This window comes from Moschus berezovskii, chromosome 18 (genome assembly GCF_049115385.1).
Source record: "Moschus berezovskii isolate FMDL1 chromosome 18, NW_MosBer_1.0, whole genome shotgun sequence".
Taxonomy (NCBI): Eukaryota; Metazoa; Chordata; class Mammalia; order Artiodactyla; family Moschidae; genus Moschus; species Moschus berezovskii.
The window spans coordinates 59,922,541-59,941,228 of NC_142477.1; positions in this window are offsets into that span (position 1 = coordinate 59,922,541).

Genomic DNA, 18,688 nt, shown 5'->3' on the forward strand with positions numbered 1-18,688 from the left:
TGCAAGTGCAATTTTTCACCTGAGACTAATTGCTCCCAAAGTCAGGCGATAGGGATTGGAAATTCAGCACTGAATGAATGTGTGGTTATTGCAACCACCTGTGATTTTAATAGTCCTCCCCCTTGCAACTTAGAGAGTGGTGGCCTCCCTTTGGTTTTCATGAACAGTTAGGTTGCTTAACTCCTTCTGTATAGTCATTTCACAGCGTTCTTTTCTCCAGTTGGATCTTCTTTTCCTTGCCAAGACCGTCTTACATTGAGGGTCTGCCAAGCCAGAGATCTGGAATCCCTGGCTATTTTAAAGACGCATGTTCCTCCACTGATATATGTGTGCATGCTCAGTCGCTTCAGTCATGTCCAGCTCTGCGATGCTATGGACTGTGGGCCACCAGCCTCCTCTGTCCATGGGATTCTCCAGGCAAGAATACTGGAGTGGGTGGCTGTGCCCGGAGTGGGTGGCTGTGCCCTCCTCCAGGGGATATTCCTGACCTGAGGATTGAACCTATGTCTCCTGTATTGGCAGGCAGATTCTTTACTCATTGAGCTACCTGGGAAGCCCCCTCCACTGTTCATCTGTAAACCCCTCAGAATACAGTATAAGAAATGGTAGATAACTTAGAAAGTTAGTAGGTGGTAACTTCCAGTTAGTTCTTGAACATAGTTCCCTGAAGATTGCCATTTGAACATGAGATGGAAAGTTCTCCTCCCCAGCATCTCCCAGGAAAGGAGGAGACAGATCCTCTATCAAAATACCCATAAAACTCTTCACTAGCAGGTTCAACCTGACATGTACTTCCTTCCATGCTTTCCTCCTGTGTTGGAGTCCAACCAGGAAGATAGAAACCACCATAGGTTTGGTGTGTGTGTTTTTTAATGATTTTAAAATTAAAGCATTGAAAAATTCAATGAACTTTAAATTAAATACAGTAAAACTAACCAAGGAAACCAAATTGTTAATACTCTCCAGAAAGTCTTTTGATTATATAAACATTATTTAGGTAAGAAGTTGATCGCCATAGTTGTTTTAATAGAGAATTTAATAAAAGGAATTAATTAAACTGGTATTTGCTAGTGAAGTCGCTCAGTTGTGTTCAACTCTTTGTGACCCCATGGACTGTAGCCTGCAAGGTTCCTCTGTCCCTGGGGTTTTCCAGGCAAGAATACTGGAGTGGGTTGCCATTTCCTTCTCCAGGGGATCTTCCCGACCCAAGGATTGAACCCGGGTATCCCACACTATAGGCAGACTCTTGAGCTACCAGGGAAGGTGCTAAACTGGTATTAGCAGACTGAAAGGGGAAAAAAAAAAGACCCTTGAGGCATCTCAGAGTTAACTGCAGGAGGCAACTGTCACCCTGAGGGCTAGGGAAACAGAGGCAGGAGGCTGGGTTTGTGAGCACTAGGAGCTTGGAGATGGGGTCCTCTAGAGCCGGCGCACACGCCTCTGCAAGGGGCACCACCTAGCTTTCTTGGTGCCTCAGTGGCTTGGAGCCAGGGTCACAGAGAACTGGGACCCAGAACTCTGAGGAGAGGGCACTGTCCAGCTGCTTCTGGTGCTTCAGAGAGAAATCCTGCTGAAGGGGACCCAGAGCTCCGAGGAGGACTGCCTCCCAGCTGGCACTGCCCTGTGGACAGCCGGTGAAGCACAGCAGCGCGCGTTCATGAGGGCAGTGCCTTCAGGATGTGCCATGGACCCCGGGGCTTGTGCTGCTTGGATCAAACCGGGATGTCACGTCTTGATGGAAGAGTGGAGTGACAGCTGCAGAGAAGGATTTCTGGAGAAGGCATGGAGGAGAGGAATGTGAGCCTGTGCAGGGGGTTGTGCTTTCATGGGTGTCTTCTTCCTCTTTCATTCTGGAGGCTGTGGGATTTCAGCACAGTGGACCCCTGCTGACCTCAGGAGCTCATTTTCCAGTTTGATATCTTTTTGCCTTTTCATACTGTTCGTGAGGCTCTCAAGGCAAGAATACTGAAGTGGTTTGCCATTCCCTTGTCCAGTGGACCAGTTTTTGTCAGAGCGCTCCACCATGACCCAGCCGTCTTGGGTGGCCCTGCACAACGTGGCTCATAGTTTCATTGAGCTACACAAGGCTGTGATCCATGTGATCATTTTGGTTAGCTTTCTGTGATGATCCAGCATTTTCCTCTGCCTGGTTTTATTTTATCAGGAAGAAATTGTGTGTGTAGGTGACAGAGACACAGAGAAAGGGAAAGAAGGAATATTACTGTCACAATGCATGCACACCAGTGGTGGTCCTAAAACTCTGGTCTCGGTAGGTGTCCACAGCCAGCCTTGCCAAGGGATCTTTCCTCGCTGCTCACCTGACTGATCAACATCCTCTCTCCTCCTTACTGTGAGAGCTCAGGGCTGCCTGAAGCCTGTCTCCTGACCTACCCAGAGTGCTGACTCCTCTGCTTCCCTGCTTAGTCAGTCCAAGGTAGGATAGGATCCTGCTCGCTAAGCTGGAGGCGGCCTCAGCTGAATGCCAATCAGATGGGGTGGTGACCCCTTTGAACTCCCTCTGGCTGTGGAATCTGCCCTTGTTCAGTTGCTCTGGTATGTAGTGACAAAGCCTGGCGAGGAAGCAGAGAAACTGCAGCCAGAGGGGAATGGAGGAGGGCGGTGGCCTTGGACCGGCCCTGGGCACCTGTCCGACCAGTCTTGCGCTCCAAGCCTGGGCTTGGGCAGAGAGGTCCGGAGTGCTCAGCGCTGCCGCAGGAAGGTGGTGTGTACTCGCTGGCTCAGAGCCAGCTCCTGATGGACAGATAGGTTGCTTCAGCCCAGCAGTTTCATTTGTCAAGGGGAGCAAATGTTCCTTTGCCCTTATCACCCTGGTTGGTAGCAACTTAAGCCTCTCCAGTGGGGACATAAATATTAGGGGAAGTTGGGTCACCTGGTGATGGTTTGGACTCAAAAAAATTCTTTTCTTCCTAGTAAGAGAATAAAACCACATGGAAGAAATGCTGGAATTAGAGGGAAAAAAACAACAGTTTAAAAAATCTGACTAAGCTACAGTAGTCACTAATATCACATAAAGATGTTTTTCCCCACCCCTCCCTGTGGAAATAGTTTGTCCAGCCATTCATTCCTTCCATGATGTATTAGTTTGGCATCTACTATTACCAGCGCCTGGAGACAGAACCCTGAACAGGACAGATAAAAATCCTAGCCACTGCAAGCGCTTATATTCTGGGGAATAAGCTCTAATATCTTGCACATATGATTTCTTATCCAGTTTTCACTTGTCATTCTGTCTCCTGAACACTTCCCTGGTCATTGCCTCATCTTCATACCCACTTTTCTGAAAACTATTAACACAACTTTTCCAGGTGAATGAATCAGAGTTTATTTAACCATTTCACTATTGTCAGGTATGAGCTCTGTTTCTCATTTCCCCAGGGTTAAATAATGTGATAAGTATACTTGTTGTACTTAGGGGCTTCCCAGGTGGCTCAGAGGTAAAGAATCCACCTGCCAATGCAAGAGATGTGGGTTCAATCCCTGGGTAGGGAAGATCCCCTGGAGAAGAAAATGGCAACCCACTTTAGATTCTTGCCTGGAGAATCCCACAGACACAGTAGCTTGGTAGGTTACAGTCCATGGGGTCGCAGAAGAGTTGGACACAACTTAGCAGCTGCTGCTGCTGCTAAGTCACCCCAGTCGTGTCCGACTCTGTGCGACCCCATAGACGGCAGCCCACCAGGCTCCCCCATCCCTGGGATTCTCCAGACAAGAACACTGGAGTGGGTTGCCATTTCCTTCTCCAATGCATGAAAGTGAAAAGTGAAAATGAAGTCTCTCAGTCGTGTCCAACCCTCAGCGACCCCATGGACTGCAGCCTTCCAGGCTCCTCCATCCATGGGATTTTCCAGGCGAGAGTACTGGAGTGGGTTGCCATTGCCTTCTCCGAACTTAGCAGCTAAACAACAGCAAAAGTGAAGAATACTTACGTAGGTGGCTTGAAAAAAATATTTTCCTTTATTTTGGTTACTTTCTTCCTTGGCTATATCTTTCACAGTATCAGGCAGGACTCCTGGTGACAAACAACAGAGCTAATAGCTGGTTAGGTTAAAGAGGAAAGGACCCTACTGAAAGGTTATCCATCTAGTCATTTACAGAATTGGCAGAAGGGTGGAGCACCAAGCTCTGAAAAGCAGCAGAAATGTGGGGCTGGGGCAGCAGAAGTACAGGCCAGGTCCATCCCCCCGGGAACAGTGTTCGTAAACCTTGCAGCCTCCTCTCCCCCTGGACAAGCCTCAGGGCCTCCTCCCAGCTCCACCAACATGGGGAGGAATCTTCATGCTCCTTGAACTTTTGTCTCACACCCTTCTTCAAGATGGTTTGAACCATCTTGAACCTAAACCCTCCAGGTTTAGGGCTGGCCAAGATTTGGTCTCACTGAGTGGATCTCTGCCTGCCTTTCTGTTTCTAGGGAGTCAGGGCAGGAAATAGCTCTCCTTCCTCGTCTGTCCTGGAGAAGATGGGGTTCTGCCCCACCCCTGCAGACAGGGAAAGCAGTGGTTCTGGATAGGAGAAAAGGAAAATTATTCTCTACAAGCACATTTTTTTACTTATTATATGTAGAGGGGTGGAGAGGCTGGGGCAGAGGTAACAGCACAATTCAATTCTGTCTGCCAGTGAAGGGCACAAACACTGCTCAGCGGGGCTGGGTTAGGACCCAGGGGTGTTAGGTACTACCACTGGCCCTGGCACACTCAGCATTCAGAAAATGTAGGTGAGATTCACACTGATGAGCTTTACTTTATAGATACGGAAACTGAGGCTTGGTAAGGATCTGTGACTTATCTCAGATCACAGAGTCAGGAAACCTAAGCCAGCCAGACCTGAGTATAGGTCTTCTAAAAACCCTGTGGGTTAAAGGGTAACTTGACCTGTACTACTTCCCAGCGCTGGGCTGGTGGCTGGTATGAGGGGTGCCTGGAGCAATCCACGTAAAGGCCCTTTCAACAAAGGGGCCTTTGTAACAAGTCTTTCTTTGTTTGGCCATCAGGCTGTTCCCTGGAGTAATTAAAGCCTGTAGTCCTTAGATATAAGGCTGGCTAACACTACTTGACAGTAATACAGCAATCTGACCTTGGGTTCGATGCTGTGTTTGAAATGCATGTCAGGTCAGCCCTACTCCCAAACACCTGGGTCCGAGTCATGTGGTTGGATGGCCCTGCCTCTCCCGCCTTGGCTGGACGATGCCTATTGGTCCTAAGGAAGGAGGTGTAGTGGCATTCTCCTGGGCAGTGCCAGACAAGAAGGCTGGCACACAGCCCCTACTGCTGGGGCTGCATCTTTAAGACCTGCAGGTGGACATCTGGCCTGCTGCTTCCTGGATGAGAAAGGTCCCAGCCTTGAGGGTCATTGAGTACCAGGTCATGCCCATCTGCATCTTTTCTGCCAGTGCCCTGTGCCTTCCTGGGGTGGTGAGTAGATGCTCTTCTCTTTGCCTGGGGACACAGTCTCCCCTCGATTCCCACAGGTTCTCCGGAGCCAGTGTTAAAATCAACTTGTGTTTTCTTTTTTTCCTCCAAGACTGTACCTTTATGTTAAAGATCCCTCATCTAGAGGAGGAAAGATAAGCTTGACTTTCCTTGCAACCAGGAAGTTAGGCTTTCATCAGACCTGTACCACTGGGGACTGTGAGGGTCAGCAGACAGAAACGGGGTCTCTGCCTTCAGAGCACTTTTGATGTCTCTCTGGGTGGGTACTGCCTGGAGGGGAAGAGCAGCGAGAAGGCTCTTTTGTTAATGACAGGGCCCCGGTCTGGCCTTTCCTGTCTGAGCCCCCAAACACACCGCCGTGCAGCTCACCTGCCTAGCAGATGGCAGAATCTCAGGGTTTTGGTGGAAGTGGACTTCTGGCAATGGTAGAGTTAGCTTCTGCAGATTCTACTACCTGTGTAAGCTCTCCAAGACTCATGACACAAAGGGATTTCCAATTGTGCTGAGACACACACTTCCCCCACATGAGTGGCGGGGGACTCACTTCACTACTGAGAACCAGCGTCAGGGTTTCAGCAGAGCTTGGGGCTCTCAGTTCCTCTTCACCAAGGGCAATCGGTGAGGGGATCTTTCTGCTTCAGTGACTTTGGAGAATTCAGGGAGTCATGGGGGTCTCTCTGGGGGACTGAGTCCCAGGGAATGTGTGCTGAAGGCCCTGTGTCTCAGGCTCACCGTTCACCAGTTGCCCTCATGCCTTCCTGGAGCCCTCAGGCTCGGGGTGAGGCTCCTTCAGGCTCAGCCCCTGCCTGCCTTGAGCTCATGGCACCGGTGTGGGCAGTGGGAACAGTCCTCCTGGCTGGTGCCCATGGTTCAGGGCTGCAGTGTCTGCTGAGAATTTAAAACCAATAGTAAAATCGACTGTAAGTCAGTCTGCTTTTTATTATCCCCATGCCAGCAATTCTAAACAATGTCAGTGATAAAATACTTTTATCCCCCCCAAATTTTTGTTGGTCCACATTCTAAACAATTACTGTGGTGATTGTTGAATTTTAATTATACACACACACACACACATATATGCTTCAAATTAGCATATTTTATTGCTTATCCTTTAATAAATATTATATCCCACATGAAAGTTAATTAGGAGGACTCCCAGCAAGAACAGTTCCGATGGATCAAGCTGGCTTCAGGCAAAGTTTGTGTCTTTAGCTCTCGTGGCGGTAGGTGCTCCTGCATTTCAACAGCAGATAAATGATGACAACACAGTGATTGCAAAGTCAAGAAACAAACCCTGAGTTAAATCAATTTTCTTCCATATGACCACTTGGTGTTATCATGTTTAAACTTTAGCAAGTGCAAATTTTAGTCCATATATAAAATATTTGACTAAATTTAATAGTATCTTTACAATTACAGTCTATTCTTTTAAGTGACTGTTTTAAAAGGAACAAATGAGCAGTAAGAATAATAATTACAGATTATTCCATGATTATCATTGAAAATAACTTTGTCACATAGAAGAGGGTGTTAAAAAAAAAAACCTACTTTGGTTGTGAGACATGCTAGGTCCACAATATCTGTGCTGATTCGGATGACAGAAATCAGAACCTGGCTGAAACAGGAAGGGCTTGTTAATCAGGCTTTAAGTGGCCTGCAAATCCTGTGAAGAACTGGATGAGCAGTATCTAGTCAGAGCTCCCAGAAGCACCTCCAGCTCAAAGAATTATTGTGAGATATGACTGGGGAAGGCTGTGGGCCCACCTGTCCACTTCAGAGCCCACTGCCTCTGCCATGATGGAGGCCAGCCAAGTAAAAGCCTCATGCCCTCTCCACATGGGCTCTAGACTGAGGGCTTGCAGCAGTGCATCCAATTGGCAGAATCTTATTCCATCTGAACCCCTACTTTCAGAGTAGGATGGAAGACATTGTTGTTTCCCAGGATTACAGTAGAGGATGGTCCCCTGGAGAAGCTTGGGATGGAGGTAGAGCTAGCCAGTGCCCAGCATCCTCCCCAGTGACTCAGCTGGGTGTCCATGCCACCTTCCTCTGGTCTCTGGAAGGGAAGGACTGATGCTGAAGCTGCAAAACTTTGGCCACCTGATGTGAAGATCTGACTCATTTGAAAAGACCCTGATGCTGGGAAAGATTGAAGGCAGGAGGAGAAGGGGACGACAGAGGATGAGTGGTTGGATGGCATCACTGACTTGATGGATATGGGTTTGGTCTAGCCTCAGGAGTTGGTGATGGACAAGGAAGCCGGGTGTGCTGCGGTCCCTGGGGTCGCAAAGCGGGACACAACTGAGGGACTAAACTAGCTGAAGGACTTCCCCTGCTTGCCAGCCAGGTTCTGGTCTGTGCTGGCTTCTGGGTGAATGGCTGACTCTGTCATCAAGCGTTTCCCTTGCAGCCATTCTGTGTCGTGGCGCCTCTCTGCTGCTTCGCAGGGATCTTCTCTGCGTGGGGTCTTTGTCGAGGCTGTCTAGTGGTACACTGTGCATGTTCTCTCCAGGTCTTCTCCACATCAGCTGAGTAACGTCTGTCAGGAAAGACAGGCTCAGAACACCCATACCTCTCCATGATACCCCCCCTAAATCCCACCCCTGAAGTACATGCTTTTTTTCCCCCCCTAACTTATTTTGGCTGTGCTGAGTTTTCGTTGCTGTGCGGGCTTTCTCTAGTTGGGGCCAGTGGGGGCTACTCCTTGCAGTGTGAGGGTTTCTCTGTGAGGTGGCTTCTCTGGTCACAGAGCATGGGCTCTAGAGCACAGACTCAGTAATCGTGGCATACAACTTAGTTGCCCTGCGGCAAGTGGGATCTTCCCAAACCAGGGATGGAACCTGTATCTCCATGTTGGCAGGGAAATTCCCAACCCTAGACTCCCAGGGAAGTCCAGTGCTTGTGTTTTTATCTTTCTTCTTGTATAATAACTTTCAGGCATTTTTCTCAATTTGCAGATTAAATGAGACTCTTGTCCTCAAGTTCTCATTATCATTCTCATAACATTAAAAACAAAACAAAACAAAAACACTCTAATTTGCACCTTTACTTGGGCCCCAAAGCCTTCTGGGGACAATGGGTAGTTGTGAGTGATATTGGGACTGAGGAGCAGGCCCCGGAGGGTGACATGCAGACAGCGGCTGGATGCAACTTTGGTGTGAGAGCAGCAGCTGAGGCCTGGTCTTGGAGCCCAGTGTCCACCCTGCAGCCTGGGAGGCAGGCCCTGCCCAGCAGTCACAGGCAGCAAGTGCAGCTCTGCTCACAAGGCTGGAGAAAAGAGTGTAGCGTCTGCAACGGAGAGGCTGGGATTCTCTCCGGTGCAGGCTCTTGGTCTCTTGATCGCTGTGTGATGTCGACAAGGACCTCTCTGGGGAGGGATGTTCCTTGTGATGATGGCAGCTCTTACTCCTGCTCCAGTGGGACTGCAGAAGGAGTGACCCAGAGGGAAGCAGGAAGCAGGATTGGTGGCATGAGGGTGTGGCCTTCTGGATGGTCTCTGGAGAAAGTGCCTGAAGACACACAGATGGTCAGTGTGGCAGGCTGGCTCCCTGCCCGGCCTTTGCCGCCCAGCCACCACCAGGACCCTCAGAAGTGTGCCCGCAGTCCTGACCCCAGTCTGTATAGAGTGTGGCTGCGGAAACGAGGGGGCTGCAGCGTCTGCTTCCTTCCCGAGCCAAGGGGCCCACTCAGGTTCGTACCACTCTCCACAACCCATTCCCTTGTCTTCCCTGTATCTTCCCAGTGGCCTGAACCCCACTTTACTTCAAATAGTGGGGACAGAGTTTGACCCATTACCATCTCTACTGAGTACAAGAGGTCTTGTTTCTCATTTTTTACTTTTTATATTTTACTTTATTTTTTAAAATAAAAATTGTGTATTAGTTAAGGTATACAATAGACTTCCCAGGTGGCGCTAGTGGTAAAGAACCTGATTGCCAATGCTGCTGCTGCTGCTAAGTCACTTCAGTCGTGTCCGACTCTGTGCGACCCCATAGATGGCAGCCCACCAGGCTCCCCCATCCTTGGGATTCTCCAGGCAAGAACACTGGAGTGGGTTGCCATTTTCTTCTCCAGTGCATGAAAATGAAAAGTAAAAGGGAAGTTGCTCAGTCATGTCCAACTCTTAGCGACCCCATGGACTGCAGCCTACCAGGCTCCTCTGTCCATGGGATTTTCCAGGCAAGAGTACTGGAGTGGGTTGCCATTGCCTTCGCCAGATTGCCAATGCAGGAGACGCAAGAGACACACTTTTGATACCTGGGTCAGGAAGATCCCTTGGAGGAGGGCATGGCAACCCACTCCAATATTCTTGCCAGGAGAATTGCAGGGACAGAAGAACCTGGTGGGCTATGGTCCATAGGATCACAAAGAGTTGAACATGACTGAAGTAACTTGGTGCATACTCACAAGGTATGTTGATTTGATATGTATAGACACAGAGAAATGATTAGTATAGTCATAAGGGACGTGGATTTTTTTTCTCAGAATCCTTGTTTTCTTCAAAGCAGGGTCTCCCAGTGTCCTGTGAGAAAAGGACTTGGCACAAGTTCAGTTCTATATATATAAAATATACATGTTCAATTTATGTACATATGTGTCTGTATACATCCATAATGCATACACAATTTATTGTTCATATTTATTCCTGGTTCACATTTACCAGAATGACAAGGCATCTTGCTGATGCCCCAACCAACTAGGGAGTGATTCCAAAGGAGGACGTGGTCAAGATTAGGTTCTTCTCCAACAATATGGCTAATTCTAACCAGCACATTAAGATTCTGAAGTTAAGAGCACGTTGTGAAATGTGAATCGATGTGACATTGTCAGACAAAATGACCGGTGGGCTTGGGAGGCTGGCGCTCGTAGGAGGCCGAAGTGTGCGTCTTAATCTTGATTTCCTTTGGGAATACCTACTCCATTGTGTTCCTGACTCTGATTATGTTCTCGTGCAATCAAAATAGCTCTAGTCTCTTGGGCTGGACAGTTCTTTCTGTTTCTTTCTGTAAACACAGGGCAAATTGTTGTTTTGTTTGATTTTTTGAGCAGCAACAACTGTTTGGTTTTTGAGCTGTCATGTCTACATGCGTGCGCAAAATCCCATTCCATTAAGAGGAGAACGGTGGGATTTAGAGTTCTGCTTGGTGTGTAAATTATTTAATGCACAGGGACCTCAAATGTTCAACTGGAAAACCAAAGTTCAGTACTCAGAGTTCAACCTCAAAATGGCATGAACAATCCAATAGGTAAGCACAGATTTCCTCCTTTATATCCATAATCTCAGGATATTAGGAAGCCTTTAGCCTTAAGAAAATTTCAGTTGGGATTTGTATTTAACCTCAAGCTTATCTTTTGCCTGGTTTTAAATATATAGTTGGGACCGGGTAAGCTAGTAATAATAGAATTTCTGAATTCTAATATAGGGTTTGTCTCCCTATCTCTTCTTCCCTGTCAATATGTGACTTGGAAACTTCCCTACTGGATGTTGTCAGATTGCTGTTTTGGGGGCGGATCTTGAACCGAAGCATAGTGTTTAGAGTATTCATCCATCTCCGTATCTGGACTTCACCCAGTCCTCCCTAAGCTCTCTTTCAATTTCTTTGGCTATGTACTTCAGTGAACTGCAAACAAACAGATCATTTTGCTGATGGTGATAGGGCGGTAATAGACTTGACTTCATTGCCTAGTGCCCTTCAGATATGCTTCCTCCCAAACTCCTCAGCAGAACAAATGTAGTTACTGAATTTGGTTACTGGTACACAATGAAATAATAGCTAAATAACATAGTTACGTGGTTATAATACAGTTAAACCATGCAGCAAGTTGCACACAATAGAAAATGCAGTTAGGCGGAGAGAATGAAATTAAGGGTTAGAGGTAAAAGAGAGGATGTATCTTCAGATGTGATTTGAAATGAAAAGCAGACACCCTTGGAAGGACACAGAAACATGTCACCAGATGATGCCTGAGGAAGTGACTTCTCTTGTCAACTAAGGCAAAGCAGGGTAAGAGCAGTGGGAAGGACGTGCTCAATGGGTTATATATCTTATATGTCCCTTTCTTTCCCCTTCCATGGCAGTCATTCTCATATAAGTCCTTATTACCTCTTTCCTTGTCTTTGCAACTGTTAAATAGTTTCAAAGATGCTGATCTTCTGGTTCTCTTCTGATTTATCCCACGAAGCCTCACCAAATCAGCTGTCCTTTAATGCCATGCTGATTATATCATTCTTGTGTTCCAAATCCTCCAGAGCCTTGTATTACTTGCTGAAGTAGAGTAGGTACCAATTTCTTAGCTTGGCATTCAGGCTTTGCCAGTCTTTGCTCTAGCCTCCTACACACAGTGTGTACAGCACATGGGTATCACTGGGAACTTGTTGGAGATGCAGCATGTCAGATCCCCCTCAGGCTTATTAAATAGAAATCTGCATTTTAGCAAGATCTGCAGAACTGTGGTGTTGGAGAAGACTCTTGAGAGTCCTTTGGACTGCAAGGAGATCCAACCAGTCCATCCTAGAGAAAATCAGTCCTGGGTGTTCATTGGAAGGACTGATGCTGAAGCTGGAACTCCAATACTTGGCAACCTGACGTGAAGAACTGACTCATTTGAAGGGACCCTGATGCTGGGATAGATTGAAGGTGGGAGGAGGAGGGGATGACAGAGGATGAGACAGTTGGATGGCATCACTGACTCAATGGATATGAGTTTGAGTAAACTCTGGGAGTTGGTGATGGACAGGGAGGCCTGGTGTGCTGCAGTCCATGGGGTCGCAAAGAGTCGGACACGACTGAGAGACTGAACTGAACCGAGCTGAATTGCAGGTGATTCCCATGCATAGAAAGTTTGAGAAGCAATGCTCTAGCCAAACCAGAATACTCACAAATATACTCCCTACTTTCCTTCTTTTAACCTTTGCCGGTGGACTTAACCTCCATGTTTATGCCATCTTTGCCTGGCCACGCATGGGATCCTTTTTTATGGTCATCTCAAATATAACTTCTTCCACGGGACCTTTCCCAATTATCTCATTGGCCAGGCAGACTGACCTTCAGAATGCCTGTCAAGCCCTTATACATTGAACTACCCATGCTGAAGGGACAGCTTTATTTATACCCCCATGAGCTAGTCCTTTTGGCCACAGAGAATTAGTTCATGATTAGGTAACCAGCACTAGACCAGTCCATCTAGTGGTTGACCAGTAACCCGGAGTGCAGCGACATGAAATGTTAGTGGGGAACAACTGAATTTTCTCTCTCTCCCTTTTAAAAATTCAAATAAGGCAGTGAGCAGTGACTGATAAAGCTAAACACCAGGTGACAGAGTGAAGGTCATGAGTGGTCATGTGCAGACCACAGAGGAACCAGAAACTTTGAATAAGCCAAGTCAGTAGGGACAGGAGGACAGAGCAGACCTGGTGAGGTTGCAGAGATGCCCCAGGAGAAAGAGAGTGGAGAGAATAGTGGGTGCCTACACCTGACTTTCTCATGCCAGGCCTCATAATAACACAACCCCCATGACTTGAGAAAGCTTACATAAGTCTCTGTTCCTTGCAACTGAAATAGCCACATTGGACCCTTCACACAGAGCTGCTGGCTTCATCCCTAGACCTCTCTTTGAAACTATGTTCTCATTCTCATTGGCAGTTTCCCAGCCTTTCATTATAACACCTGTGATGCTATAAACACCAGCTATCAGCAACTCATGATAAGATTGTTTCCTTCTCATTTTTCAGCATCTAGCAAGATACATGCTAAAAGAAGTGGTCAGATGGATGTAAATTGAATTCCAGGGAAGCAAAAGCATTATAGGGAAGAAACCTGGGAAGGAAGGTGATAGGAGTATATCATTAAAAAGGGCAACTGAACTGTAGAGTGGCCAGCATTTAGTTTGGAGCCTTTGGTGCCTTGTTGTACCCATCAGGCCAAAGAGCCATGAGCCAGTGTATGTTTTTAATACAAACTGTTCAGTGTCACGGCAGCAAAATTAGTAATTCCCACCTCTCAGGAATCCAATCTCAGCTGACACTACCGATAAAATAATTTCTTTCAGTGAGTTGAATGTACCAAACACATGTTTCCAGATGGTCAGCAATCTTCCTTCCTTCCCTCTCTCCTGCTCTGGATCCTTCCTAAAGACTATAGGACAGATGAGTTTAGAGAGTGGCGAGTCTCTGTAGATTGAAAGAGGCAGCGACAGTGCTGATATTTGGAGGGTTGCCTCCCACTGAGGGTCAGTGTGGGTCTATTATGTGTGCAGAGTAGCATACACAGAGAGCTCTGTATATGAAGAGAAATGGCCTCGTGTGTGGGTGTGTGTTGTATCTTTTAGTGTGGGAGATTAAGAGGAATCTGAAGTGTCATTATGGTTGTTGGGAAGGCAGGCAGAAAGGGGGCCTTAATTTTACAAGTAGATGGGGATTTCTTTCCCCTTGTTCAGCTCCCTCTTGGAGAACATCACACTCCACATCCGGAAGTTTCATCTGCTTTTAAGCTGGAAGCTGCTTCTTTAATGGCTTTGTGACTCACAGGGCCCGGGTGATGGTTGCTTTTTCTGTGTATAGAACTATAATCCTTCTCAATTATCAAAGACATAAATTACTATTATTTCCTTACCAGATCGAACATCTCGCTTAAATATGTGAAAGAAAAATTGTTGGTTGTCTGGTGAATTTTCCTCTTGGAAAAACTGCCTTTTCTTAATCTACAAGTTCAATGAAAGTTCAAAAGTTTATCAGTGCAAAGTCTGTATTCTAATAATTCATCAACCAGCTTCCATATCCACATTAGGAGGCTCTGGGTTGAGATGTTTTGTCCTGTCTCCTGTGTAAAAGTAATCACACGGCGCATTTCCTGGGCATATCGCAGATACCTATTGATCACAATCACAGCACAGATCGCGTGAGGGAGCTTGGCTGACATGCTGGCTCTTGTGTCAATCTCAAGAACAAATCGATTTCGACTGCCCAGCCACGATTCTCCTAGCCCAGCAGAATTCCATTCAGCACTGCTCTTTGGAGAATTTTGAGCAGGCAGCATTTTTGAAGGAGTGTCATAGTCCAAAGTCATTGTAGAAGTAAACTTGATTACTGAGAAAATGGTGATTTTTAATATACTTCATGCTTACCTTTACCACGAGAAGGTCAATACCTTTCTCCAGTATTAAAAGAGTGCTCATCAATTTAAAATTCATCCTGATTTATGTCTGCTAATTAGGGAAAAGGAAAAACCTGATTTGCATTTTTCTATGATGGTATGAAGAGCCATTAATACTTTTCTCCAACTGGGATTTGTTTTCTTACTTTTTTAATGAATAATTTTCATTGACAAAATTAAAGAGCTTACACTTATTCTATAAATCTTTCCTTATGACTTGGGTGTAGATATATATGCTGAAGAATGATATCAGAAGAGAGGGATAACACCCCCAATACTATTATAAGCATTAATATCCTCTGTGAGAACCAGATAAGAAAGGACAGTCTTCGATACTATCCATTACTGTCCATTACTTTGCTGCTTCATACATCAAGGCTGCCAAGTCAAGTTCAGTAGGAAATGGGAAATGGGACTCCATCAGAGAAGGTTTGGGATATGAATGAAGAATGACCTGGGGACCAAGCTATTCTGTCCTTATTCCAGTTCTGCAGCTCTAGGCTGGCATGTTTCCCTCATGGTCCTCTTGTCACTAGCCATCCTACGTAGCTTTTCTCTTGGACGGCTCCCCAGCTGTGCCCTCTCACTGATGGTTAGGTGGGAGGGTAAACTAGATGACTATGTGTTTATGTTACTCTTTGTTAAACATATAAACCTATTCTGCTGCTTTGTTTGATTGGAATAAGAGTAGATATTTGACTCAAAGGGTAAATGGGAAGGAAATCCAAAAAAGAGAAGATATAGGTATAAGTATAGCCGATTCATTTTGCTGTACAGTAGAAACCAACACAGCACTGTAAAGAAACTGTACACCAATTAAAAATAAACAAAAACATAAAAGGAGACCAGTCCATTGACTGGTCTAATCTAACCAGAGACCTCTCCAGAATTCAAGTTAAGAGATATACAATCAGTAATAAGATATTGTCGGGTGCCTGGAATCAAAGGGACATAGGTGGCTGCTGCTGCTGTTAAGTTGCTTCAGTCGTGTCCGACTCTTTGTGACCCCATGGACTGCAGCCTACCAGGCTCCTCCACCCATGGAATTTTCCAGGCAAGAGTACTGGAGTGGGTTGTCACCGCCTTCTCTGGGCATATAGGCTAGTAGAAATCAAATGTCATGCAGGCCTGGGGCAGCCATTTTTAGGTTTGTGTATTCTGATGAGACAGCAGAGAAAGCTCCTCTGCTAAGACAAATAAGAGCTCAAGGCTGGTGCAGAGATGAGGGATGTCAGGCCCCTCTAGGGAGAGAGCAGGCAGCCCTGACTCCAGGGGCTATAGTATCAGACTTGTCACTCTTGTGACCCAGCTCCCTTACCTCTTGTCCTGGGATACTCATACTTGCCTGTCATGCTTCAGGAAAGGTCCTTGTTTTCTTAAACCAGCTTGAATGAGTTTCTGTTCTTCCCAACCAACTATGCCCCAACTGGAAAGTTTCCTGCTAGAGAGATTCAGATGAGAATTTCAGTCTCCTTCACTTCCCTGGTGGCTCAGACGATAAAAGAATCTGCCTACAATGCAGGAGACCTGGGTTTGATCCCTGGGTTGAGAAGATCCTCTGGAGAAGGGAATGGCTACCTACTCCAGTATTCTTGCCTGAAGAGTTCCATGGATAGAGGAGCCTGGTGGGCTACAGTCCATGGGGGTTACAAAGAGTTGGACACAACTGAGCAGATAATGCTTTCACTTTCTTTCACCTACTTAGTTAAATGCCTGGGAACAACACTAAAAAATCAGAGTGCTCTGTTTTGTCTGTCTGAATACAACTCCACAGGGGAGGATGTGCCAAGAGCCTGAGTGTTGTTCTTGACACATTCGGATCACTCCACACTCCTTCTCTGCCTCTTCCTCTGACGATCGTTCTGCTCTCTGGGATTGATCATTTATGTACCCTCTTCTGCTTTATCCATTGCTCTCTGAGGTAGCTTAAAGTTGGTCACACATTTGTTGTGAATTTTCCCATTGAGATGGAATCTAATTCCCATTTTCTGGAGTATGGACTGGCCTTTTAAACTTGCTTGACACTAGAATGTGGTGGAAGTGATCCCTGGGTTTTCTAGGGTTAGGTCATAAGAGCCTTGCAACTCTGGCTGTGTCCCTGGAAGCCCTGGGAACCCTAAGCTGTCTTGTAAAGAAGTCATATTACCCCAAGGCTTCTATGGTGTTAGGAGCCCAAGTCCAGGTGAGGGAGACGGTTGAGAGGGAGGGTGCCACAGGCAGGTCAAGGACTCCAAGCACCAAATTTGCGAGTGAAAATCTACCTGGAAACGGACACTCCAGCCCCAGTTGGCTCCATGTAGCTCAGAGATAAACCACTCAATTGAGCCCTTCCTGGACTATTGAGACACAAAATGTGTGCACAAACTAAAATGTTTGTTTTACACTACTAAGTGTTGAGGTAGTGTGTTACACATCAGTGATTAACCAGAATATTATTCCAAGTCATCTGAAGGCTGCTCCAGCCTGCTTGCCTTTCCTTATGTCATTCTCTACCCAAGGACTCCCTCTTCCTCCTCCTCTACCTCCATTATCTTTCAGTTATCAGAACAAACATCTCTCTTCCAAGAGGCCTTCTCTGATTACTCATCTCTTCTCTAACACATTTTGCCAAAGCCTCTCAGAATCATTTGCTTGTTCAGTCCTGTGTGCTTCTTCAATGTATTTTTACTATCATGTCCTAAGTCCCCAAAGACAGAGCCCATTCCTTGTTCCTTTTTTTGATTCTTCTGCCCCTTGACAGAGTCCTAGACAGAATTTAACATATGCTTTGAGGCTAAATAGCCCTCATCACGTTAAATGAAATTTATATTGGTACTAATCAAGGACTTGTCTTCAATTACACATTCCTGATTAAGTATTTACTTTTAGAGATACTTCTTACTTTTCATTCTCAGATTGTATGTAGACTTTAATCTTTTGGACTGGTAGGAAGAAAACCCCAAGGTGTGCAGACAGAAATCCCATGTAACATAAACAATAGGCAGAAGCAAGTAACATACTCCAAGTTTGTTTGCTTGTTAACACATGCCGGTATCATTTATGGGGGGAGGGGTCAGAGTCAAACTGTGTTTTTAGTCCTCTCGTAGCCAGGGGGAGTATCTTTTAACCACATCACCTTTCTAAAACCCATTTTTGGGGACTTTTCCCAACCCACCAAATGAACGTTCCCATGTTCACGGACTTTTTTTTTTTTTTTTCATTTCCATATACCCTTTAGTTTTCCTTTCACATGCAGCATTCTTTGCTGTGTTCAGAAAACTCATTAGGGCCCAAACTCTTCAATTAGGAAGGGTAAACACACATTACTCTGAATTTTCCTTCCCTGCAATAGATATAGACAGAATTCAAGTAAAATGTTGGCCTAATATCCAAGGATTTGGCCACTGAAGTTTACTTCTCTTCAATCAAATTCAGGTCACGGCTTCCTGTAGTTTTCTATATAACTAATTAAGCTCTTATCTTCAGTTTCCAAAGGATCACTGTTTCCTTTTAGCTTATATTCATTTCCTCATTAATTCATGGTGTGTACTTGTCTATTATTATATGTGCACTATTCAGTTTTGGAATCATCTGCTGTTAGATTTCCCCACTTTTTGTTAATCTAACAATCACAATATCAGCAACATGGTAGCAGGCGAACCAAACTGAGAGGCAGAGTTCTTTTTTTTTTTAATGCTGCAAAAGTAAAAGAAAGGGCACATTTAAGATGTTCTGATTCTTTAACTTGTTTTTTTCCTTCAAAAATAAAAACTGAGAAATTATTGCACTTCTCCCTACAAATTGCAACTGTATACATTTCTAACTTTTCCCAGCACTCAGGCTTACAGAATACAGGGAAATATCAGCCACATTCTATTCATGCCCGTAGGTCGTGACTAAGATAAATAGATTCTCGAGAAACATTGATGTGGGTGTACTCCAAGTGGGAGGAATTTTATGTTCCAGTCTCCCTGATGAACACCTAGAATATTAGAGACTCTGGGAAGTTTGTGCTTGACTCCTTTTAAAGGAGAATGTGATTAAGGTCACAGTGTGATATGTCTCTGACACGCCACTGTCAAGGAACAGGGATCTGAACAGAAGGGAGCA